Genomic DNA, 27,252 nt, shown 5'->3' on the forward strand with positions numbered 1-27,252 from the left:
GAATTATTCTGACAGCTTATATGAATGTAACTCAGTTTAAGTCATTCACGTGCGCGCGCAGTGTAAAAATGTTCATGAGTATAAGGGGAAATAATAATAATTCATGTTAAAATTAACTAATTCTACAATACATCCTGTGAATTGGTTAACGGACGTTATCATATGTGGAGACAAATAATATTTAATGGGACAATACATTTTTACAGTAAACACAGTAAAAACATAGCCTACTGTAAAAAAGAAAAAAGTCTTAGACAGTGAAAAACCGTAAACTGACGTTCCCAGAAGTTTCTGTGTAATGCATGTTTATTTTGTTATCTGTTATGTAAACTGCTTAATGTTACATTTTATTTCATGTTTACAGCAATTTTAGTGTTTTACCTGGAAGTCCATATGTTTATTACTCATTGTTCATAAAAAAAAACTCATTTTAATGTCATCATGGCCTTTTGTTTTACTACTTGATATAGAAAAGCTCAGGTTACATTATATCAGCTGATGATATAAGCTAAAATATAACCTGTGTGGTCTTAATAGGCCTATGTCCTGTTCAGGGGGAAAAAAGAGTCCGTAGTAACGCGACAGAAATGCATTTGTCCCGTAGGCAGACCTGTAAATCAAACATCGCTTTAGATGGCATGGAAAATGTCAGTCTGCTCGGTCTTGTGACACTGACCTAACTCGCTGCTCCAGGCCTTCCATAGTCAGCTGGTTCATACAACTGTTTTGGGCTGCGAGCCAGCGGCGCAGAGTTCACAGTGACTGCGGAGAGAGAGAGACTACAATCCGCGTAACCTGATCACAGCACAGGACTGAGAGAAAGAGCCTTGCGTCTCGAAGAACGGAGTCCCGTGTTAAGGAAATTATTAGGCTATAGTGGTCCATTTTAGGAATGCAGCCCAGACAGCGTGACTGAAACCTGTCCGTTTTGTAAAAATAATCAGACATTCGTAAGAACACTAATAAGAACAAAATGCGTGCATGTGCGCTGAGCATGTGTGGAAGCAACGGCGTGCTGCAAGAGAAAGGATTAAAAAAGAAACAGGAAGCGCTAGTGTCATTGAGAACGCACGCGACCTTGTATTCAAGGTCATCCCCGACGCAGCCTACACTGCATTTCAGCCGAGCTGCATTCTGTCTAATGCTCTTCACACAGAGCTCCTTTACGGCACGTTTCCTCATTTGAACGCTTTGATAGATGTTTTACAACTTTTAAAGAGCATCATGAGATCTTTCCCGACGGAGGCTTTTGTGTAAATTTGGTTTATGGCTCTACCACAAAAGGTCACACCTCGGTGCTCTGGAATGCTGATAGAGGTCATGACCCCAAACAGGTGGGAACAACTCCACAAACACTAATAGCCTCAAAAAGTCAACAGCTGGGAGGTGAAGTCTATGCAAGAGGCCACCGAATCATTCTCATGTTAAACGACCTATACACGACACCTTCTTTCTCTTTTTAGCAAACTCCCAATGAAACGCACACAAATTCATGTCCTATCAGGCTAGGGGACTGCAAATAAACATTCATTTATCTCAGACAAACAATATGCGCTGGCTTAATTCCCACAGATACTGATAAAGCCGGTTATTTTAAACATGAGAGGAACTTACTTTAGGTAATTAATAAATAACCTTTTGTAGTTGTAGTCTATTTATGGTAATAAGGGTTGTAGGTATGAAGTGAGTCATAAAAAACTGTAATAATTCATAAAACATAACTTGATGATGGTATGCGAATACTGTAATATAATCTGTTTGTAATTACAAACCCATCTCGATTTGAATGCAACGCAAAACATTTTTCATATTCGTTTAGTATAGATTAAAGTGGCTTATAATGAAATACTTAAAAAAAAAAAAAAGCGAATGGTGTAATTGCGTCATAGTGGCCGCACCGCAGCGCCATCTAGCGGAGATGTAATAATGCAGCAGATAAGTGGATTGTGCCAGTCTGCCGACTAGTGACGTCTTTGTACAGAGTGTCCTCGAGCGCAAGGTCATATGTTTCCGTCCACGAAAGTTGAGACATCCGAGCATGTGGCCCAGTTTAAGCTCCTGTAGTGAAGCAACAATGCGATAACAGTGTGCAGTGATGCCAACATAATCAGTGAGAAACACAAAATGCAACGAGTGAAAAACTCGTGGTGTTACACATTTTCATTTGTTTACCACAAGGTTGTCAAATTATTTGTACTTTTCATGGTGCAATATTTTGTGTTTGAAATATTTATGATGTCATAATAGCATACTTCATGTTTATTTTTGGATTTATTGCAGCTAAGGTGAATTTGATAACAGCCCCGTTTCTGTTGAGTGTTTGTACAGTGAGGTTTTGTGCACAAAGGAAGAATTAATTTGATTTAAAATAAAAATAAATTAATAATTAAATTCAAAATATGTGTCAGATTACATTTGTTTCCTTCACAGTATGTTTCAGCTGCCATTCATAATGCAAGTTTTGTTTGTTTGTTTGTTTGGAATAACACAGCTGTTTCATGTTCTGTTAGGCCTGTTTCTCAGCCCACATAATAATTGCGTATTCATTGCATGTTAAGGTTAAAGAAAATATGACGAAAATGCAATATAAACCAATTTATCAACATGATCTTTTAAAGTCTTTTATGCAGCAGTATTAACTAATGGTGTGAACTATATTGTTTGAAAAATAAAAGTTTATTATGCAAGTTACACATGTTGAATGACACTCAAACATGTTCTGTTTAGTAAATCTGGCTGTATCTATTATTTTATATATAATCTGCATATGGGTTTTGAAACATTCAGTGTAGATTAATTAGCATATATATATATATAAATGTGAGCAATGTAAATGAAGTTTGTAATAGTTCTCAGTGACTCTGATGAGCATTAACTGACTCTTCATAAACATGTTATATCATTTATATTACACTGCTGTGATTTTTTTGGTTTGCAAGGGTTCTGCATTCATTTGATCACAAATACAGTAAAACTGTAATATTGTTGAAATTATTACAACAATGTTTAAAAATATATTTATGTAATCTATGTGAGGATGGTAAAGCTGAATTTTCAGCAGCCATTACTCTTCAGTGTCACATGATTCTTCAGAAATCTTTCTGATATGCTGATTTGATGCTTAAGAAACATTTCCTAAATTCTTTGATAGTTAGATAATTCTTTGTCACTTTTGATCAATTTAATGCATCCTTGCTGGATAAAAGTATTATTAGGGCCCAAGCCAGTAAGGCGCAGGGCCCTATTGTTCTTCTAAGGATTATTAGGGCCCAAGCCAGTAAGGCGCAGGGCCCTATTGTTCTTCTAAGGATTATTATTTTTTTTTTTTTTTTTTTTTTTTTTTTTTTTTTTTTTTTATTTCAATCATCCGGGCACTTTTGGGGGCCTTAACGTGCCCGAAAACTCTCGAAAATTGGCACGCACATTGGAACCTGCGGCCATTAGGACGCCGCTGAGGCTGGGACCCGGGCGTGGCACAGGGGCTCTACGGCGCCCCCTGGAAAATTGTCAGAAAACTTGATGTATAGCTCACACATACTTGCACGTATTCATATGAAACTCGGTACACATATAGAACTCATTGAGCCGAACAACTTCCGCGCAGCATGTCTTAGGCTCCGCCCAACAGGAAGTCGGCTATTCAGGGCTGTTTAAAAAGCGCATGCTCTGGAATTTGATATACTCCTCTGAGGATTTCCATACGATTGCCACCAAACTCGGTGAACATGATCTCAAGACATTGGGGACGCTAAATTGCGAAGATATTTTTGATATGTCGAACGGTTTGCCCGTGGCGAGGCGATGAAGTTATGGCGAAAAATGAGACCCAGGAAATGCCTAATAACGTCCACATACATTGTATGATGTAGATCAAACTCCAGTGGTTTGTTCGTTGTATGATGCCGATCGGATAGATGTGACTATTATGACTGAAAGTTATAGCGCCACCAACTGGCTGCAGGAAGTGTGTCATTTTCAAAATGCTTTGAATTCAGCATCTTATTTTTACTCGATTTGCTTCAAACTTCACCAGAATAATGTCAAAACACGGCCGATGTAAAACTGTGAAGGGAATATTGATATCTAAAAGTATGTTGCCATGGCAACGTGTCAAAGTTGAAAATTCGTTTCTGGTGATTTTGAGGCAGATAACATGTTTAGAATGTCATGAAACTCAACACACATATGAGTATTAATGATAGTTAGACACTGGAAAAAGCTCATAAACGGGCGTGGAAGAGGCACTCTATAGCGCCACCTTTTGTCAAAAATGGGGGGGTTAGTTTTAGCTACAGACACCAAACTCGGTACATAAATTGTTCTTATTAATCCGGACAACTTTCTAATTTACAGTCATTAGCTACGACCAACAGGAAGTCGGCTATATTTATTTTAATGTGGGTTTTTTTTAAAAACAGGCTGTAAACAAATTAATACTCCTCCAAGCAGAAACACGGAAATCACACCAAACATTTTTTCTCATGATGCCAAAATACTGAAGATGCTAAATTGCGGACGGATTTAGGATATCTTGAAAGATGATTTAATGGCAATTTATTAAAGTTACAGTAAAAAAGAGAATTATTATTATTTTTTTTTCTTTTAAGAGCAGCTTCCAAACACTTCATAAAAAATTACATACACAGAACAATACAGTCTGAGGATATGTGATTAATTTCATGAATTTACAATGTACTATGCTTAGGAGAAAATTAAAAAACTATCAGAGAGCTGTTAAGACTGCTTCTGAGTGAGAGATCCCTGCCAGCCTGCATCTGAGTGAGGGGTGGGGGTGGGGTGGGGTGGGCTGTGAGTGACTGTGTGGATTGAGGCAGTGGGTGAGAGAGAGAAAGAGAGAGAGGGTCTGTTTTTTAAAATCTTAAAAAAAATGCTTATAAATCATTAAAGATTTTGATGACACTTTATAATAAGGTTTCATTTCTTAACATTAGGAAATGCATTATTTAACGTGAACTAACAATGAAAAATATATTTTTACAGCATGTTAATTCTTCCATGATAGTATGAACTAACAAAGAACATTTTTTTTAAAAGCATTTATTAATCTTTTTAATGTTAGAAAAATAGTCATGTTTAAAAGATAAACTTTAAAATTTAATAATATATTAACACATTTTGGAATTAATATTGAACAACATTAAATGGTATATAATTATTAATGATTATATATATATATATAATGATAGCTACAGACACCAAACTCGGTACATAAATTGTTCTTATTAATCCGGACAACTTTCTAATTTACAGTCATTAGCTACGACCAACAGGAAGTCGGCTATATTTATTTTAATGTGGGTTTTTTGTTTTTTTAAACGGGCTGTAAACAAATTCATACTCCTCCAAACAGAAACACGGAAATCACACCAAACATTTTTTATCATGATGCCAAAATACTGAAGATGCTAAATTGCGGACGGATTTAGGATATCTTGAACGGTGTTTTAATGGCAATTTATTAAAGTTACAGAAAAAAGAGAAAACTTTTTTTTTTTTATCTTTTAAGAGCAGCTTCCAAACACTTCATAAAAAATTACATACACAGAACAATACAGTCTGAGGATATGTGATTAATTTCATGAATTTACAATACACTATGCTTAGGAGAAAATTTTAAAACTATCAGAAAGCTGTTAGACTGCTGAGTGAGAGCTCTTGCCAGCCTGCATCTGAGTGAGGGGTGGGGGTGGGGTGGGCTGTCAGTGACTGTGTGGATTGAGGCAGTGGGTGAGAGAGAGAAAGAGAGAGAGAGGGTCTGTTTTTTAAAATCTTAAAAAAATGCTTATAAATCATTAAAGATTTTTATAACACTTTATAATAAGGTCTCATTTCTTAACATTAGGAAATGCATTAATTAACTGAACTAACAATGAAAAATATATTTTTACAGCATGTTAATTCTTCCATGATAGTATGAACTAACAAAGAACTATTTTTTTTAAAGCATTTATTAATCTTTTTAATGTTAGAAAAATAGTCATGTTCAAAAGATAAACTTTAAAATTTAATAATATATTAACACATTTTGGAATTAATATTGATCAACATTAAATGGTATATAATTATTAATGTTTATATATATATATATATATATTGATAGCTACAGACACCAAACTCGGTACATAAATTGTTCTTATTAAGCCGGACAACTTTCTAATTTACAGTCATTAGCTACGACCAACAGGAAGTCGGCTATATTTATTTTAATGTGGTTTTTTTTTTAAACAGGCTGTAAACAAATTCATACTCCTTCAAGCAGAAACACAGAAATCACACCAAACATTTTTTCTCATGATGCCAAAATACTGAAGATGCTAAATTGTGGATGGATTTAGGATATCTTGAACAGTGTTTTAATGGCAACTTATTAAAGTTACAGTAAAAAAGAGAAAACTTTATTTTTTTTTCTTTTAAGAGCAGCTTCCAAACACTTCATAAAAAATTACATACACAGAACAAGACAGTCTGAGATATGTGATTAATTTCATGAATTTACAATACACTATGCAGAGGAGAAAATTTAAAACTTATCAGAGATATCCTGTCACTGTGCTTCTAATGTGTGCGGTGGGTGACTGGGTGGGTGACTGACTGTGTGAGTTCAGTGAGTGTGGAGGGGGAGAGAGAGAGAGAGAGAGAGAGAGAGAGAGAGAGAGAGAGAGAGAGAGAGAGAGGGTCTGTTTAAACTTCTCAATAAAATCCTTAAAAAATGCTTATAAAGCATTAAAGGTTTTGATAACACTTTATAATTAAGTCTCATTTGTTAACAGTAGGGAATGCATTAATTAACGTGAACTAACAATGAAAAATATATTTTTTACAGCATGTTAATTCTTCATTGATAGTATGAACTTACAATGAACTAACAATGAACAAAATATTTGTAATATTAGAAAAATAGTCATGTTCAAAAGATAAAACATTAAAATGTAATAATATATTAACACATTTTGGAATTGATTTTGATAAACATTAAATGGTATATATTTATTAATGATGTAAATTAACAACAGTTAAATAATGTTGTTTTTTAACATTGGTTAATTCACAAATAACATTAAATATTAACAATATATTTTTTACTTTATTCATTTGTGTTAGAAAAAATTATTCATGTTAGTTAATGGAAAAATAAATCATTAAAAAATGCTTATAAATCATTAAAACCTTTGGTAACTATAATAATTTCTCATTTGTTAGCATTAGTAAATGCATTGACTAACATGAACTACCAATGAAAAATATATTTTCACAGAATTTAAAGTTTTATATGTTGTTCTGTGTGTGTGTGTGTTTCACAGAGTTGATGGTTTGGATTAACCCTTTAATTGCCGTATCCCTTAACAACTTCCGCGCAGCATTTCATAGGCTCCGCCCAACAGGAAGTCGGCTATTCAGGGCTGTTTAAAAAGCGCATGTTCTGGAATTTGATATACTCCTCTGAGGATTTCCATACGATTGCCACCAAACTCGGTGAACATGATCTCAAGACATTGGGGACGCTAAATTGCGAAGATATTTTTGATATGTCGAACGGTTTGCCCGTGGCGAGGCGATGAAGTTATGGTGAAAAATGAGACCCAGGAAATGCCTAATAACGTCCACATACATTGTATGATGTAGATCAAACTCCAGTGGTTTGTTCGTTGTATGATGCCGATCGGATAGATGTGACTATTATGACTGAAAGTTATAGCGCCACCAACTGGCTGCAGGAAGTGTGTCATTTTCAAAATGCTTTGAATTCAGCATCTTATTTTTACTCGATTTGCTTCAAACTTCACCAGAATAATGTCAAAACACGGCCGATGTAAAACTGTGAAGGGAATATTGATATCTAAAAGTATGTTGCCATGGCAACGTGTCAAAGTTGAAAATTCGTTTCTGGTGATTTTGAGGCAGATAACATGTTTAGAATGTCATGAAACTCAACACACATATCAGTATTAATGATAGTTAGACACTGGAAAAAGCTCATAAACGGGCGTGGAAGAGGCACTCTATAGCGCCACCTTTTGTCAAAAATGGGGGGGTTAGTTTTAGCTACAGACACCAAACTCGGTACATAAATTGTTCTTATTAATCCGGACAACTTTCTAATTTACAGTCATTAGCTACAACCAACAGGAAGTCGGCTATATTTATTTTAATGTGGGTTTTTTTTTAAAACAGGCTGTAAACAAATTAATACTCCTCCAAGCAGAAACACGGAAATCACACCAAACATTTTTTCTCATGATGCCAAAATACTGAAGATGCTAAATTGCGGACGGATTTAGGATATCTTGAAAGATGATTTAATGGCAATTTATTAAAGTTACAGTAAAAAAGAGAATTATTATTATTTTTTTTTCTTTTAAGAGCAGCTTCCAAACACTTCATAAAAAATTACATACACAGAACAATACAGTCTGAGGATATGTGATTAATTTCATGAATTTACAATGCACTATGCTTAGGAGAAAATTAAAAAACTATCAGAGAGCTGTTAAGACTGCTTCTGAGTGAGAGATCCCTGCCAGCCTGCATCTGAGTGAGGGGTGGGGGTGGGGTGGGGTGTGAGTGACTGTGTGGATTGAGGCAGTGGGTGAGAGAGAGAAAGAGAGAGAGGGTCTGTTTTTTAAAATCTTTAAAAAAATGCTTATAAATCATTAAAGATTTTGATGACACTTTATAATAAGGTCTCATTTCTTAACATTAGGAAATGCATTATTTAACGTGAACTAACAATGAAAAATATATTTTTACAGCATGTTAATTCTTCCATGATAGTATGAACTAACAAAGAACATTTTTTTTAAAAGCATTTATTAATCTTTTTAATGTTAGAAAAATAGTCATGTTTAAAAGATAAACTTTAAAATTTAATAATATATTAACACATTTTGGAATTAATATTGAACAACATTAAATGGTATATAATTATTAATGATTATATATATATATATAATGATAGCTACAGACACCAAACTCGGTACATAAATTGTTCTTATTAATCCGGACAACTTTCTAATTAGCTACGACCAACAGGAAGTCGGCTATATTTATTTTAATGTGGGTTTTTTGTTTTTTTAAACGGGCTGTAAACAAATTCATACTCCTCCAAACAGAAACACGGAAATCACACCAAACATTTTTTGTCATGACGCCAAAATACTGAAGATGCTAAATTGCGGACGGATTTAGGATATCTTGAACGGTGTTTTAATGGCAATTTATTAAAGTTACAGAAAAAAGAGAAAACTTTTTTTTTTTATCTTTTAAGAGCAGCTTCCAAACACTTCATAAAAAATTACATACACAGAACAATACAGTCTGAGGATATGTGATTAATTTCATGAATTTACAAGACACTATGCTTAGGAGAAAATTTAAAACTTAGAGATCTCCTGTCTCTGTGCTTCTAATGTGTGCGGTAGGTGACTGGGTGAGTGACTGACTGACTGTGTGAGTTCAGTGAGTGTGGAGGGGGAGAGAGAGAGAGAGAGAGAGGGTCTGTTTAAACTTCTCAATAAAATCCTTAAAAAATGCTTATAAAGCATTAAAGGTTTTGATAACACTTTATAATTAAGTCTCAATTGTTAACAGTAGGGAATGCATTAATTAACATGTACTAACAATGAAAAATATATTTTTTACAGCATGTTAATTCTTCATTGATAGTATGAACTTACAATGAGCTAACAATGAACAAAATATTTTTAATATTAGAAAAATAGTCATGTTCAAAAGATAAAACTTTAAAATGTAATAATATGTTAACACATTTTGGAATTGATTTTGATCAACATTAAATGGTATATATTTATTAATGATGTAAATTAACAACAGTTAAATAATGTTGTTTTTTAACATTGGTTAATTCACAAATAACATTAAATATTAACAATATATTTTTTACTTTATTCATTTGTGTTAGAAAAAATTATTAATGTTAGTTAATGGAAAAATAAATCATTAAAAAATGCTTATAAATCATTAAAACCTTTGGTAACTATAATAATTTCTCATTTGTTAGCATTAGTAAATGCATTAACTAACATCAACTACCAATGAAAAATATATTTTCACAGAATTTAAAGTTTTATATGTTGTTCTGTGTGTGTGTGTTTCACAGAGTTGATGGTTTGGATTAACCCTTTAATTGCCGTATCCCTTAAAACCAAACTGCCAGAGGGTTACTGTGATGCTTGTGCTCGCTGGGCACCGTTTTATCGATGCCACCGGGGGTGGCGTATGCTGACGGCTTGGGCCCGTCATCGCTGCTCGCAGCTATATTTAGGGCCCAAGCCAGTAAGGCGCAGGGCCCTATTGTTCTTCTAAGGATTATTATTAGGGCCCAAGCCAGTAAGGCGCAGGGCCCTATTGTTCTTCTAAGGATTATTATTTTTTTTTTTTTTTTTTTTTTTATTATTTTTTATTTCGACTATCCGGGTACTTTTGGGGGCCTTAACGTGCCCGAAAACTCTTGAAAATTGGCACGCACATTGGAACCTGCGGCCATTAGGACGCCGCTGAGGCTGGGACCCGGGCGGGGCACAGGGGCTCTACGGCGCCCCCTGGAAAATTGTCAGAAAGCTTGATGTATAGCTCACACATACTTGCACGTATTCATATGAAACTCGGTACACATATAGAACTCATTGAGCTGAACAACTTTCACGCTGCATGTTTTAGGCTCCGCCCAACAGGAAGTCGGCTATTCAGGGCTGTTTAAAAAGCGCATGCTCTGGAATTTGATATACTCCTCTGAGGATTTCCATACGATTGCCACCAAACTCGGTGAACATGATCTCAAGACATTGGGGACGCTAAATTGCGAAGATATTTTTGATATGTCGAACGGTTTGCCCGTGGCGAGGCGATGAAGTTATGGCGAAAAATGAGACCCAGGAAATGCCTAATAACGTCCACATACATTGTATGATGTAGATCAAACTCCAGTGGTTTGTTCGTTGTATGATGCCGATCGGATAGATGTGACTATTATGACTGAAAGTTATAGCGCCACCAACTGGCTGCAGGAAGTGTGTCATTTTCAAAATGCTTTGAATTCAGCATCTTATTTTTACTCGATTTGCTTCAAACTTCACCAGAATAATGTCAAAACACGGCCGATGTAAAACTGTGAAGGGAATATTGATATCTAAAAGTATGTTGCCATGGCAACGTGTCAAAGTTGAAAATTCGTTTCTGGTGATTTTGAGGCAGATAACATGTTTAGAATGTCATGAAACTCAACACACATATGAGTATTAATGATAGTTAGACACTGGAAAAAGCTCATAAACGGGCGTGGAAGAGGCACTCTATAGCGCCACCTTTTGTCAAAAATGGGGGGGTTAGTTTTAGCTACAGACACCAAACTCGGTACATAAATTGTTCTTATTAATCCGGACAACTTTCTAATTTACAGTCATTAGCTACGACCAACAGGAAGTCGGCTATATTTATTTTAATGTGGGTTTTTTTTAAAAACAGGCTGTAAACAAATTAATACTCCTCCAAGCAGAAACACGGAAATCACACCAAACATTTTTTCTCATGATGCCAAAATACTGAAGATGCTAAATTGCGGATGGATTTAGGATATCTTGAAAGATGATTTAATGGCAATTTATTAAAGTTACAGTAAAAAAGAGAATTATTATTTTTTTTTTTTCTTTTAAGAGCAGCTTCCAAACACTTCATAAAAAATTACATACACAGAACAATACAGTCTGAGGATATGTGATTAATTTCATGAATTTACAATGCACTATGCTTAGGAGAAAATTAAAAAACTATCAGAGAGCTGTTAAGACTGCTTCTGAGTGAGAGATCCCTGCCAGCCTGCATCTGAGTGAGGGGTGGGGGTGGGGTGGGGTGGGCTGTGAGTGACTATGTGGATTGAGGCAGTGGGTGAGAGAGAGAAAGAGAGAGAGGGTCTGTTTTTTAAAATCTTAAAAAAAATGCTTATAAATCATTAAAGATTTTGATGACACTTTATAATAAGGTCTCATTTCTTAACATTAGGAAATGCATTATTTAACGTGAACTAACAATGAAAAATATATTTTTACAGCATGTTAATTCTTCCATGATAGTATGAACTAACAAAGAACATTTTTTTAAAAGCATTTATTAATCTTTTTAATGTTAGAAAAATAGTCATGTTTAAAAGATAAACTTTAAAATTTAATAATATATTAACACATTTTGGAATTAATATTGAACAACATTAAATGGTATATAATTATTAATGATTATATATATATATAATGATAGCTACAGACACCAAACTCGGTACATAAATTGTTCTTATTAATCCGGACAACTTTCTAATTTACAGTCATTAGCTACGACCAACAGGAAGTCGGCTATATTTATTTTAATGTGGGTTTTTTGTTTTTTTAAACGGGCTGTAAACAAATTCATACTCCTCCAAACAGAAACACGGAAATCACACCAAACATTTTTTGTCATGACGCCAAAATACTGAAGATGCTAAATTGCGGACGGATTTAGGATATCTTGAACGGTGTTTTAATGGCAATTTATTAAAGTTACAGAAAAAAGAGAAAACTTTTTTTTTTTATCTTTTAAGAGCAGCTTCCAAACACTTCATAAAAAATTACATACACAGAACAATACAGTGTGAGGATATGTGCTTAATTTCATGAATTTACAATACACTATGCGGAGGAGAAAAATTTAAAACTTAGAGTTCTCCTGTCACTGTGCTTCTAATGTGTGCGGTGGGTGACTGGGTGAGTGACTGACTGTGTGAGTTCAGTGAGTGTGGAGGGGGAGAGAGAGAGAGAGAGAGAGAGAGAGAGAGAGGGTCTGTTTAAACTTCTCAATAAAATCCTTAAAAAATGCTTATAAAGCATTAAAGGTTTTGATAACACTTTATAATTAAGTCTCAATTGTTAACAGTAGGGAATGCATTAATTAACATGTACTAACAATGAAAAATATATTTTTTACAGCATGTTAATTCTTCATTGATAGTATGAACTTACAATGAACTAACAATGAACAAAATATTTTTAATATTAGAAAAATAGTCATGTTCAAAAGATAAAACTTTAAAATGTAATAATATATTAACACATTTTGGAATTGATTTTGATCAACATTAAATGGTATATATTTATTAATGATGTAAATTAACAACAGTTAAATAATGTTGTTTTTTAACATTGGTTAATTCACAAATAACATTAAATATTAACAATATATTTTTTACTTTATTCATTTGTGTTAGAAAAAAATTATTCATGTTAGTTAATGGAAAAATAAATCATTAAAAAATGCTTATAAATCATTAAAACCTTTGGTAACTATAATAATTTCTCATTTGTTAGCATTAGTAAATGCATTAACTAACATCAACTACCAATGAAAAATATATTTTCACAGAATTTAAAGTTTTATATGTTGTTCTGTGTGTGTGTTTCACAGAGTTGATGGTTTGGATTAACCCTTTAATTGCCGTATCCCTTAAAACCAAACTGCCAGAGGGTTACTGTGATGCTTGTGCTCGCTGGGCACCGTTTTATCGATGCCACCGGGGTGGCGTATGCATTGGCGGCTTGGGCCCGTCATCGCTGCTCGCAGCTATATTTTTTTTTTTTTTTTTTTTTTTTTTTTTTTTTTTTTATTTCAATCATCCGGGCACTTTTGGGGGCCTTAACGTGCCCGAAAACTCTCGAAAATTGGCACGCACATTGGAACCTGCGGCCATTAGGACGCCGCTGAGGCTGGGACCCGGGCGTGGCACAGGGGCTCTACGGCGCCCCCTGGAAAATTGTCAGAAAACTTGATGTATAGCTCACACATACTTGCACGTATTCATATGAAACTCGGTACACATATAGAACTCATTGAGCCGAACAACTTCCGCGCAGCATGTCATAGGCTCCGCCCAACAGGAAGTCGGCTATTCAGGGCTGTTTAAAAAGCGCATGCTCTGGAATTTGATATACTCCTCTGAGGATTTCCATACGATTGCCACCAAACTCGGTGAACATGATCTCAAGACATTGGGGACGCTAAATTGCGAAGATATTTTTGATATGTCGAACGGTTTGCCCGTGGCGAGGCGATGAAGTTATGGCGAAAAATGAGACCCAGGAAATGCCTAATAACGTCCACATACATTGTATGATGTAGATCAAACTTCAGTGATTTGTTCTTTGTATGATGCCGATCGGATAGATGTGACTATTATGACTGAAAGTTATAGCGCCACCAACTGGCTGCAGGAAGTGTGTCGTTTTCAAAATGCTTTGAATTCAGCATCTTATTTTTACTCGATTTGCTTCAAACTTCACCAGAATAATGTCAAAACACGGCCGATGTAAAACTGTGAAGGGAATATTGATATCTAAAATTATGTTGCCATGGCAACGTGTCAAAGTTGAAAATTCGTTTCTGGTGATTTTGAGGCAGATAACATGTTTAGAATGTCATGAAACTCAACACACATATGAGTATTAATGATAGTTAGACACTGGAAAAAGCTCATATACGGGCGTGGAAGAGGCACTCTATAGCGCCACCTTTTGTCAAAAATGAGGGGGTTAGTTTTAGCTACAGACCCCAAACTCGGTACATAAATTGTTCTAATTAATCCGGACAACTTTCTAATTTACAGTCATTAGCTACGACCAACAGGAAGTCGGCTATATTTATTTTAATGTGGGTTTTTTTTAAAAACGGGCTGTAAACAAATTAATACTCCTCCAAGCAGAAACACGGAAATCACACCAAACATTTTTTATCATGATGCCAAAATACTGAAGATGCTAAATTGCGGACGGATTTAGGATATCTTGAACGATGATTTAATGGCAATTTATTAAAGTTACAGTAAAAAAGATCATTTCTTTTTTTTTTTTATCTTTTAAGAGCAGCTTCCAAACACTTCATAAAAAATTACATACACAGAACAATACAGTCTGAGGATATGTGATTAATTTCATGAATTTACAATACACTATGCAGAGGAGAAAATTTGAAAACTATCAGAGAGTTAGACTTAGACTGCTTCTGAGTGAGAGATCCCTGTCAGCCTGCAGCTGAGTGAGGGGTGGGGGTGGGGTGGGGTGTGAGTGACTGTGTGAGTGACTGTGTGGATTGAGCCAGTGGGTGAGAGAGAGAAAGAGAGAGAGAGGGTCTGTTTTTTTAAATCTTTAAAAAATGCTTATAAATCATTAAAGATTTTGATAACACTTTATAATAAGGTCTCAATTCTTAACATTAGGAAATGCATTAATTAACGTGAACTAACAATGAAAAATATATTTTTACAGCATGTTAATTCTTCCATGATAGTATGAACTAACAAAGAACAATTTTTTTAAAGCATTTATTAATCTTTTTAATGTTAGAAAATTAGTCATGTTCAAAAGATAAACTTTAAAATGTAATAATATATAAACACATTTTGGAATTAATATTGATCAACATTAAATGGTATATAATTATTAATGATTATATATATATATATATATATATATATATATAATGATAGCTACAGACACCAAACTCGGTACATAAATTGTTCTTATTAATCCGGACAACTTTCTAATTTACAGTCATTAGCTACGACCAACAGGAAATCGGCTATTTTTTTTTTTATGTGTTTTTTTTTTTTTTAAACGGGCTGTAAACAAATTCATACTCCTTCAAGCAGAAACCAAAAATTCACACCAAACATTTTTTCACATGCTTCCAAGATACTGAAGATGCTACATTGCGGACTGATTTAGGATATCTTGAACGGTGATTTAATGGCAATTTATTAAAGTTACAGTAAAAAAGAACACTTTTTTTTTTTATCTTTAAAGAGCAGCTTCCAAACACTTCATAAAAAATTACATACACAGAACAAGACAGTCTGAGATATGTGATTAATTTCATGAATTTACAATACACTATGGAGAGCAGAAAATTAAAACTATCAGAGTTCTCCTGTCTCTGTGCTTCTAATGTGTGCGGTGGGTGACTGGGTGGGTGACTGACTGTGTGAGTTCAGTGAGTGTGGAGGGGGAGAGAGAGAGAGAGAGAGAGAGAGGGTCTGTTTAAACTTCTCAATAAAATCCTTAAAAAATGCTTATAAAGCATTAAAGGTTTTGATAACACTTTATAATTAAGTCTCTTTTGTTAACAGTAGGGAATGCATTAATTAACATGAACTAACAATGAAAAATATATTTTTTACAGCATGTTAATTCTTCATTGATAGTATGAACTTACAATGAACAAAATATTTTTAATATTAGAAAAATAGTCATGTTCAAAAGATAAAACTTTAAAATGTAATAATATATTAACACATTTTGGAATTGATTTTGATAAACATTAAATGGTATATATTTATTAATGATGTAAATTAACAACAGTTAAATAATGTTGTTTTTAACATTGGTTAATTCACAAATAACATTAAATATTAACAATATATGTTTTACTTTATTCATTTGTGTTAGAATAAATTATTCATGTTAGTTAATGGAAAAATAAATCATTAAAAAATGCTTATAAATCATTAAAACCTTTGGTAACTATAATAATTTCTCATTTGTTAGCATTAGTAAATGCATTAACTAACATCAACTACCAATGAAAAATATATTTTCACAGAATTTAAAGTTTTATATGTTGTTCTGTGTGTGTGTGTTTCACAGAGTTGATGGTTTGGAATAACCCTTTAATTGCCGTATCCCTTAAAACCAAACTGCCAGAGGGTTACTGTAATGTGTGTGCTCGCTGGGCACCGTTTTATCGATGCCACCGGGATGGCGTATGCTGACGGCTTGGGCCCGTCATCGCTGCTCGCAGCTATATTTAGGGCCCAAGCCAGTAAGGCGCAGGGCCCTATTGTTCTTCTAAGGATTATTATTTTTTTTATTATTTTTTATTTCGAATATCCGGGTACTTTTGGGGGCCTTAACGTGCCCGAAAACTCTTGAAAATTGGCACGCACATTGGAACCTGCGGCCATTAGGACGCCACAGACGCTGGGACCCGGGCGTGGCACAGGGGCTCTACGGCGCCCCCTGGAAGATTGTCAGAAAGCTTGATGTATAGCTCACACATACTTGCACGTATTCATATGAAACTCGGTACACATATAGAACTCATTGAGCCGAACAACTTTCACGCTGCATGTCTTGGGCTCCGCCCAACAGGAAGTCGGCTATTCAGGGCTGTTTAAAAAGCGCATGCTCTGGAATTTGATATACTCCTCTGAGGATTTCCATACGATTGCCACCAAACTCGGTGAACATGATCTCAAGACATTGGGGACGCTAAATTGCGAAGATATTTTTGATATGTCGAACGGTTTGCCCGTGGCGAGGCGATGAAGTTATGGCGAAAAATGAGACCCAGGAAATGCCTAATAACGTCCACATACATTGTATGATGTAGATCAAACTTCAGTGGTTTGTTCGTTGTATGATGCCGATCGGATAGATGTGACTATTATGACTGAAAGTTATAGCGCCACCAACTGGCTGCAGGAAGTGTGTCGTTTTCAAAATGCTTTGAATTCAGCATCTTATTTTTACTCGATTTGCTTCAAACTTCACCAGAATAATGTCAAAACACGGCCGATGTAAAACTGTGAAGGGAATATTGATATCTAAAATTATGTTGCCATGGCAACGTGTCAAAGTTGAAAATTCGTTTCTGGTGATTTTGAGGCAGATAACATGTTTAGAATGTCATGAAACTCAACACACATATCAGTATTAATGATAGTTAGACACTGGAAAAAGCTCATAAACGGGCGTGGAAGAGGCACTCTATAGCGCCACCTTTTGTCAAAAATGGGGGGGTTAGTTTTAGCTACAGACACCAAACTCGGTACATAAATTGTTCTTATTAATCCGGACAACTTTCTAATTTACAGTCATTAGCTACGACCAACAGGAAGTCGGCTATATTTATTTTAAAGTGGGTTTTTTTTTAAAACAGGCTGTAAACAAATTCATACTCCTCCAAACAGAAACACGTAAATCACACCAAACATTTTTTCTCATGATGCCAAAATACTGAAGATGCTAAATTGCGGACGGATTTAGGATATCTTGAACGATGATTTAATGGCAATTTATTAAAGTTACTGTAAAAAATAGATTTTTTTTTTTTTTTTTATCTTTTAAGAGCAGCTTCCAAACACTTCATAAAAAATTACATGCACATAACAATACAGTCTGAGGATATGTGATTAATTTCATGAATTTACAATACACTATGGAGAGCAGAAAATTAAAAAACTATCAGAGAGTTATTAAACTGCTGAGTGAGAGCTCCTGCCAGTCTGCCTCTGATTGAGGGGTGGGGGTGGGGTGGGCTGTCAGTGACTGTGTGGATTGAGGCAGTGGGTGAGAGAGAGAAAGAGAGAGAGAGGGTCTGTTTTTTAAAATCTTAAAAAAATGCTTATAAATCATTAAAGATTTTTATAACACTTTATAATAAGGTCTCATTTCTTAACATTAGGAAATGCATTAATTAACTGAACTAACAATGAAAAATATATTTTTACAGCATGTTAATTCTTCCATGATAGTATGAACTAACAAAGAACAATTTTTTTTAAAGCATTTATTAATCTTTTTAATGTTAGAAAAATAGTCATGTTCAAAAGATAAACTTTAAAATTTAATAATATATTAACACATTTTGGAATTAATATTGATCAATATTAAATGGTATATAATTATTAATGATTTTATATATATATATATATATATATATAATGATAGCTACAGACACCAAACTCGGTACATAAATTGTTCTTATTAATCCGGACAACTTTCTAATTTACAGTCATTAGCTACGACCAACAGGAAGTCGGCTATATTTATTTTAATGTGGGTTTTTTTTTTTTTAAACGCGCTGTAAACAAATTCATACTCCTCCAATCAGAAACACGGAAATCACACCAAATATTTTTTCTCACGATGCCAAAATACTGAAGATGCTAATTGCAGACAGATTTAGGATATCTTGAACTGCGTTTTAATGGCAATTTATTAAAGTTACAGTAAAAAAGAGAAAACTTTTTTTTTTTTTTTTCTTTTAAGAGCAGCTTCCAAACACTTCATAAAAAATTACATACACAGAACAAGACAGTCTGAGGATATGTGATTAATTCATGAATTTACAATACACTATGCGGAGGAGAACATTTTAAAACTATCAGAGATCTCCTGTCTCTGTGCTTCTAATGTGTGCGGTAGGTGACTGGGTGAGTGACTGACTGTGTGAGTTCAGTGAGTGTGGAGGGGGAGAGAGAGAGAGGGTCTGTTTAAACATCTCAATAAAATCCTTAAAAAATGCTTATAAAGCATTAAAGGTTTTGATAACACTTTATAATTAAGTCTCATTTGTTAACAGTAGGGAAGGCATTAATTAACATGAACTAACAATGAAAAATATATTTTTTACAGCATGTTAATTCTTCATTGATAGTATGAACTTACAATGAACTAACAATGAACAAAATATTTGTAATATTAGAAAAATAGTCATGTTCAAAAGATAAAACATTAAAATGTAATAATATATTAACACATTTTGGAATTGATTTTGATCAACATTAAATGGTATATATTTATTAATGATGTAAATTAACAACAGTTAAATAATGTTGTTTTTTAACATTGGTTAATTCACAAATAACATTAAATATTAACAATATATTTTTTACTTTATTCATTTGTGTTAGAAAAAATTATTAATGCTAGTTAATGGAAAAATAAATCATTAAAAAATGCTTATAAATCATTAAAACCTTTGGTAACTATAATAATTTCTCATTTGTTAGCATTTGTAAATGCATTAACTAACATGAACTACCAATGAAAAATATATTTTCACAGAATTTAAAGTTTTATATGTTGTTCTGTGTGTGTGTGTGTTTCACAGAGTTGATGGTTTGGATTAACCCTTTAATTGCCGTATCCCTTAAAACCAAACTGCCAGAGGGTTACTGTGATGCGTGTGCTCGCTGGGCACCGTTTTATCGATGCCACCGGGGTGGCGTATGCTGACGGCTTGGGCCCGTCATCGCTGCTTGCAGCTATATTTATTTTTTATTTTTTTTTTTTTTTTTTATTTTATTTCAATCATCCGGGCACTTTTGGGGGCCTTAACGTGCCCGAAAACTCTCGAAAATTGGCACGCACATTGGAACCTGCGGCCATTAGGACGCCGCTGAGGCTGGGACCCGGGCGTGGCACAGGGGCTCTACGGCGCCCCCTGGAAAATTGTCAGAAAGCTTGATGTATAGCTCACACATACTTGCACGTATTCATATGAAACTCGGTACACATATAGAACTCATTGAGCTGAACAACTTTCACGCTGCATGTCTTAGGCTCCGCCCAACAGGAAGTCGGCTATTCAGGGCTGTTTAAAAAGCGCATGCTCTGGAATTTGATATACTCCTCTGAGGATTTCCATACGATTGCCACCAAACTCGGTGAACATGATCTCAAGACATTGGGGACGCTAAATTGCGAAGATATTTTTGATATGTCGAACGGTTTGCCCGTGGCGAGGCGATGAAGTTATGGCGAAAAATGAGACCCAGGAAATGCCTAATAACGTCCACATACATTGTATGATGTAGATCAAACTCCAGTGGTTTGTTCGTTGTGTGATGCCGATCGGATAGATGTGACTATTATGACTGAAAGTTATAGCGCCACCAACTGGCTGCAGGAAGTGTGTCGTTTTCAAAATGATTTGAATTCAGCATCTTATTTTTACTCGATTTGCTTCAAACTTCACCAGAATAATGTCAAAACACGGCCGATGTAAAACTGTGAAGGGAATATTGATATCTAAAATTATGTTGCCATGGCAACGTGTCAAAGTTGAAAATTCGTTTCTGGTGATTTTGAGGCAGATAACATGTTTAGAATGTCATGAAACTCAACACACATATCCATTTTAATGATAGTTAGACACTGGAAAAAGCTCATAAACGGGCGTGGAAGAGACACTCTATAGCGCCACCTTTTGTCAAAAATGGGGGGGTTAGTTTTAGCTACAGACACCAAACTCGGTACATAAATTGTTCTTATTAATCCGGACAACTTTCTAATTTACAGTCATTAGCTACGACCAACAGGACGTCGGCTATATTTATTTTAATGTGGGTTTTTTTTTAAAACGGGCTGTAAACAAATTAATACTCCTCCAAGCAGAAACACGGAAATCACACCAAACATTTTTTCTCATGATGCCAAAATACTGAAGATGCTAAATTGCGGACGGATTTAGGATATCTTGAACGATGATTTAATGGCAATTTATTAAAGTTACAGTAAAAAAGAGATTTTTTTTTTTTTTTTTATCTTTTAAGAGCAGCTTCCAAACACTTCATAAAAAATTACATACACAGAACAATACAGTCTGACGATATGTGATTAATTTCATGAATTTACAATACACTATGCTTAGGAGAAAATTTAAAAACTATCAGACAGTTGTTACAATGCTTCTATGAGTGAGAGTTCCCTGTCAGCCTGCAGCTGAGTGAGGGGGTGGGGGTGGGGTGGGGTGTGAGTGACTGTGTGGATTGAGGAGCTGGGTGAGAGAGAGAAAGAGAGAGAGGGTCTGTTTTTTTTAAATCTTTAAAAAATGCTTATAAAGCATTAAAGGTTTTGATAACACTTTATAATTAAGTCTCATTTGTTAACAGTAGGGAATGCATTAATTAACATGAACTAACAATGAAAAATATAATTTTTTACAGCATGTTAATTCTTCATTGATAGTATGAACTTACAATGAACTAACAATGAACAAAATATTTTTAAAGTTAGAAAAATAGTCATGTTCAAAAGAGAAACTTTAAAATTTAATAATATATTAACACATTTTGGAATTAATATTGATCAACATTAAATGGAATATAATTATTAATGATTATATATATATATATAATGATAGCTACAGACACCAAACTTGGTACATAAATTGTTCACATTAAGCCGGACAACTTTCTAATTTACAGACATTAGCTACGACCAACAGGAAGTCGGCTTTTTTTTTTTTATGTTTTTTTTTTTCAAAACGGGCTGTAAACAAATTCATACACCTCCAAGCAGAAACCACAAATTCACACCAAACACAGAACAAGACAGTCTGAGGATATGTGATTAATTCCATGAATTTACAGTACACTATGGCGAGAAGAAAATTTTAAAACTTATCAGAGATATCCTGTCACTGTGCTTCTAATGTGTGCGGTAGGTGACTGGGTGAGTGACTGACTGTGTGAGTTCAGTGAGTGTGGAGGGGGAGAGAGAGAGAGAGAGAGAAGAGAGAGAGAGAGAGAGAGAGAGAGAGAGAGAGAGAGAGAGTCTGTTTAAACTTCTCAATAAAATCCTTAAAAAATGCTTAAAGCATTAAAGGTTTTGATAACACTTTATAATTGAGTCTCATTTGTTAACAGTAGGGAATGCATTAATTAACATGAACTAACAATGAAAAATATATTTTTTAAAGCATGTTAATTCTTCATTGATAGTATGAACTTACAATGAACTAACAATGAACAAAATATTTTTAATATTAGAAAAATAGTCATGTTCAAAAGATAAAACTTTAAAATTTAATATATTAACACATTTTGGAATTGATTTTAAACATTAAAACATTGATTTCAACATTAAATGGTATATATTTATTAATGATGTAAATTAACAACAGTTAAATAATGTTGTTTTTTAACATTGGTTAATTCACAAATAACATTAAATATTAACAATATATTTTTTACTTTATTCATTTGTGTTAGAAAAAATTATTCATTTTAGTTAATGGAAAAATAAATCATTAAAAAATGCTTATAAATCATTAAAACCTTTGGTAACTATAATAATTTCTCATTTGTTAGCATTAGTAAATGCATTAACTAACATCAACTACCAATGAAAAATATATTTTCACAGAATTTAAAGTTTTATATGTTGTTCTGTGTGTCTGTGTTTCACTGAGTTGATGGTTTGGATTAACCCTTTAATTGCCGTATCCCTTAAAACCAAACTGCCAGAGGGTTACTGTGATGCTTGTGCTCGCTGGGCACCGTTTTATCGATGCCACCGGGGTGGCGTATGCTGACGGCTTGGGCCCGTCATCGCTGCTCGCAGCTATATTTAGGGCCCAAGCCAGTAAGGCGCAGGGCCCTATTGTTCTTCTAAGGATTATTATTTTTTTTATTATTTTTTATTTCGACTATCCGGGTACTTTTGGGGGCCTTAACGTGCCCGAAAACTCTTGAAAATTGGCACGCACATTGGAACCTGCGGCCATTAGGACGCCACAGACGCTGGGACCCGGGCGTGGCACAGGGGCTCTACGGCGCCCCCTGGAAGATTGTCAGAAAGCTTGATGTATAGCTCACACATACTTGCACGTATTCATATGAAACTCGGTACACATATAGAACTCATTGAGCCGAACAACTTTCACGCTGCATGTCTTAGGCTCCGCCCAACAGGAAGTCGGCTATTCAGGGCTGTTTAAAAAGCGCATGCTCTGGAATTTGATATACTCCTCTGAGGATTTCCATACGATTGCCACCAAACTCGGTGAACATGATCTCAAGACATTGGGGACGCTAAATTGCGAAGATATTTTTGATATGTCGAACGGTTTGCCCGTGGCGAGGCGATGAAGTTATGGCGAAAAATGAGACCCAGGAAATGCCTAATAACGTCCACATACATTGTATGATGTAGATCAAACTTCAGTGGTTTGTTCGTTGTATGATGCCGATCGGATAGATGTGACTATTATGACTGAAAGTTATAGCGCCACCAACTGGCTGCAGGAAGTGTGTCATTTTCAAAATGCTTTGAATTCAGCATCTTATTTTTACTCGATTTGCTTCAAACTTCACCAGAATAATGTCAAAACACGGCCGATGTAAAACTGTGAAGGGAATATTGATATCTAAAATTATGTTGCCATGGCAACGTGTCAAAGTTGAAAATTCGTTTCTGGTGATTTTGAGGCAGATAACATGTTTAGAATGTCATGAAACTCAACACACATATCAGTATTAATGATAGTTAGACACTGGAAAAAGCTCATAAACGGGCGTGGAAGAGGCACTCTATAGCGCCACCTTTTGTCAAAAATGGGGGGGTTAGTTTTAGCTACAGACACCAAACTCGGTACATAAATTGTTCTTATTAATCCGGACAACTTTCTAATTTACAGTCATTAGCTACGACCAACAGGAAGTCGGCTATATTTATTTTAAAGTGGGTTTTTTTTTAAAACAGGCTGTAAACAAATTCATACTCCTCCAAACAGAAACACGTAAATCACACCAAACATTTTTTCTCATGATGCCAAAATACTAAAGATGCTAAATTGCGGACGGATTTAGGATATCTTGAACGATGATTTAATGGCAATTTATTAAAGTTACTGTAAAAAATAGATTTTTTTTTTTTTTTTATCTTTTAAGAGCAGCTTCCAAACACTTCATAAAAAATTACATGCACATAACAATACAGTCTGAGGATATGTGATTAATTTCATGAATTTACAATACACTATGGAGAGCAGAAAATTAAAAAACTATCAGAGAGTTATTAAACTGCTGAGTGAGAGCTCCTGCCAGTCTGCCTCTGATTGAGGGGTGGGGGTGGGGTGGGCTGTCAGTGACTGTGTGGATTGAGGCAGTGGGTGAGAGAGAGAAAGAGAGAGAGAGGGTCTGTTTTTTAAAATCTTAAAAAAATGCTTATAAATCATTAAAGATTTTTATAACACTTTATAATAAGGTCTCATTTCTTAACATTAGGAAATGCATTAATTAACTGAACTAACAATGAAAAATATATTTTTACAGCATGTTAATTCTTCCATGATAGTATGAACTAACAAAGAACAATTTTTTTTAAAGCATTTATTAATCTTTTTAATGTTAGAAAAATAGTCATGTTCAAAAGATAAACTTTAAAATTTAATAATATATTAACACATTTTGGAATTAATATTGATCAATATTAAATGGTATATAATTATTAATGATTTTATATATATATATATATATATATATATAATGATAGCTACAGACACCAAACTCGGTACATAAATTGTTCTTATTAATCCGGACAACTTTCTAATTTACAGTCATTAGCTACGACCAACAGGAAGTCGGCTATATTTATTTTAATGTGGGTTTTTTTTTTTTTAAACGCGCTGTAAACAAATTCATACTCCTCCAATCAGAAACACGGAAATCACACCAAATATTTTTTCTCACGATGCCAAAATACTGAAGATGCTAATTGCAGACAGATTTAGGATATCTTGAACTGCGTTTTAATGGCAATTTATTAAAGTTACAGTAAAAAAGAGAAAACTTTTTTTTTTTTTTTCTTTTAAGAGCAGCTTCCAAACACTTCATAAAAAATTACATACACAGAACAAGACAGTCTGAGGATATGTGATTAATTCATGAATTTACAATACACTATGCGGAGGAGAACATTTTAAAACTATCAGAGATCTCCTGTCTCTGTGCTTCTAATGTGTGCGGTAGGTGACTGGGTGGGTGACTGACTGTGTGAGTTCAGTGAGTGTGGAGGGGGAGAGAGAGAGAGAGGGGGTCTGTTTAAACATCTCAATAAAATCCTTAAAAAATGCTTATAAAGCATTAAAGGTTTTGATAACACTTTATAATTAAGTCTCATTTGTTAACAGTAGGGAAGGCATTAATTAACATGAACTAACAATGAAAAATATATTTTTTACAGCATGTTAATTCTTCATTGATAGTATGAACTTACAATGAACTAACAATGAACAAAATATTTGTAATATTAGAAAAATAGTCATGTTCAAAAGATAAAACATTAAAATGTAATAATATATTAACACATTTTGGAATTGATTTTGATCAACATTAAATGGTATATATTTATTAATGATGTAAATTAACAACAGTTAAATAATGTTGTTTTTTAACATTGGTTAATTCACAAATAACATTAAATATTAACAATATATTTTTTACTTTATTCATTTGTGTTAGAAAAAATTATTAATGTTAGTTAATGGAAAAATAAATCATTAAAAAATGCTTATAAATCATTAAAACCTTTGGTAACTATAATAATTTCTCATTTGTTAGCATTTGTAAATGCATTAACTAACATGAACTACCAATGAAAAATATATTTTCACAGAATTTAAAGTTTTATATGTTGTTCTGTGTGTGTGTGTGTTTCACAGAGTTGATGGTTTGGATTAACCCTTTAATTGCCGTATCCCTTAAAACCAAACTGCCAGAGGGTTACTGTGATGCGTGTGCTCGCTGGGCACCGTTTTATCGATGCCACCGGGGTGGCGTATGCTGACGGCTTGGGCCCGTCATCGCTGCTTGCAGCTATATTTATTTTTTTATTTTTTTATTTTTTTTTTTTTATTTCAATCATCCGGGCACTTTTGGGGGCCTTAACGTGCCCGAAAACTCTCGAAAATTGGCACGCACGTTGGAACCTGCGGCCATTAGGACGCCGCTGAGGCTGGGACCCGGGCGTGGCACAGGGGCTCTACGGCGCCCCCTGGAAAATTGTCAGAAAGCTTGATGTATAGCTCACACATACTTGCACGTATTCATATGAAACTCGGTACACATATAGAACTCATTGAGCTGAACAACTTCCGCGCAGCATGTCATAGGCTCCGCCCAACAGGAAGTCGGCTATTCAGGGCTGTTTAAAAAGCGCATGCTCTGGAATTTGATATACTCCTCTGAGGATTTCCATACGATTGCCACCAAACTCGGTGAACATGATCTCAGGACATTGGGGACGCTAAATTGCGAAGATATTTTTGATATGTCGAACGGTTTGCCCGTGGCGAGGCGATGAAGTTATGGCGAAAAATGAGACCCAGGAAATGCCTAATAACGTCCACATACATTGTATGATGTAGATCAAACTTCAGTGATTTGTTCTTTGTATGATGCCGATCGGATAGATGTGACTATTATGACTGAAAGTTATAGCGCCACCAACTGGCTGCAGGAAGTGTGTCGTTTTCAAAATGCTTTGAATTCAGCATCTTATTTTTACTCGATTTGCTTCAAACTTCACCAGAATAATGTCAAAACACGGCCGATGTAAAACTGTGAAGGGAAGATTGATATCTAAAATTATGTTGCCATGGCAACGTGTCAAAGTTGAAAATTCGTTTCTG

The sequence above is a fragment of the Barbus barbus genome, assembly GCF_936440315.1.
Source record: "Barbus barbus genome assembly, chromosome: 36".
Classification (NCBI taxonomy): domain Eukaryota; kingdom Metazoa; phylum Chordata; class Actinopteri; order Cypriniformes; family Cyprinidae; genus Barbus; species Barbus barbus.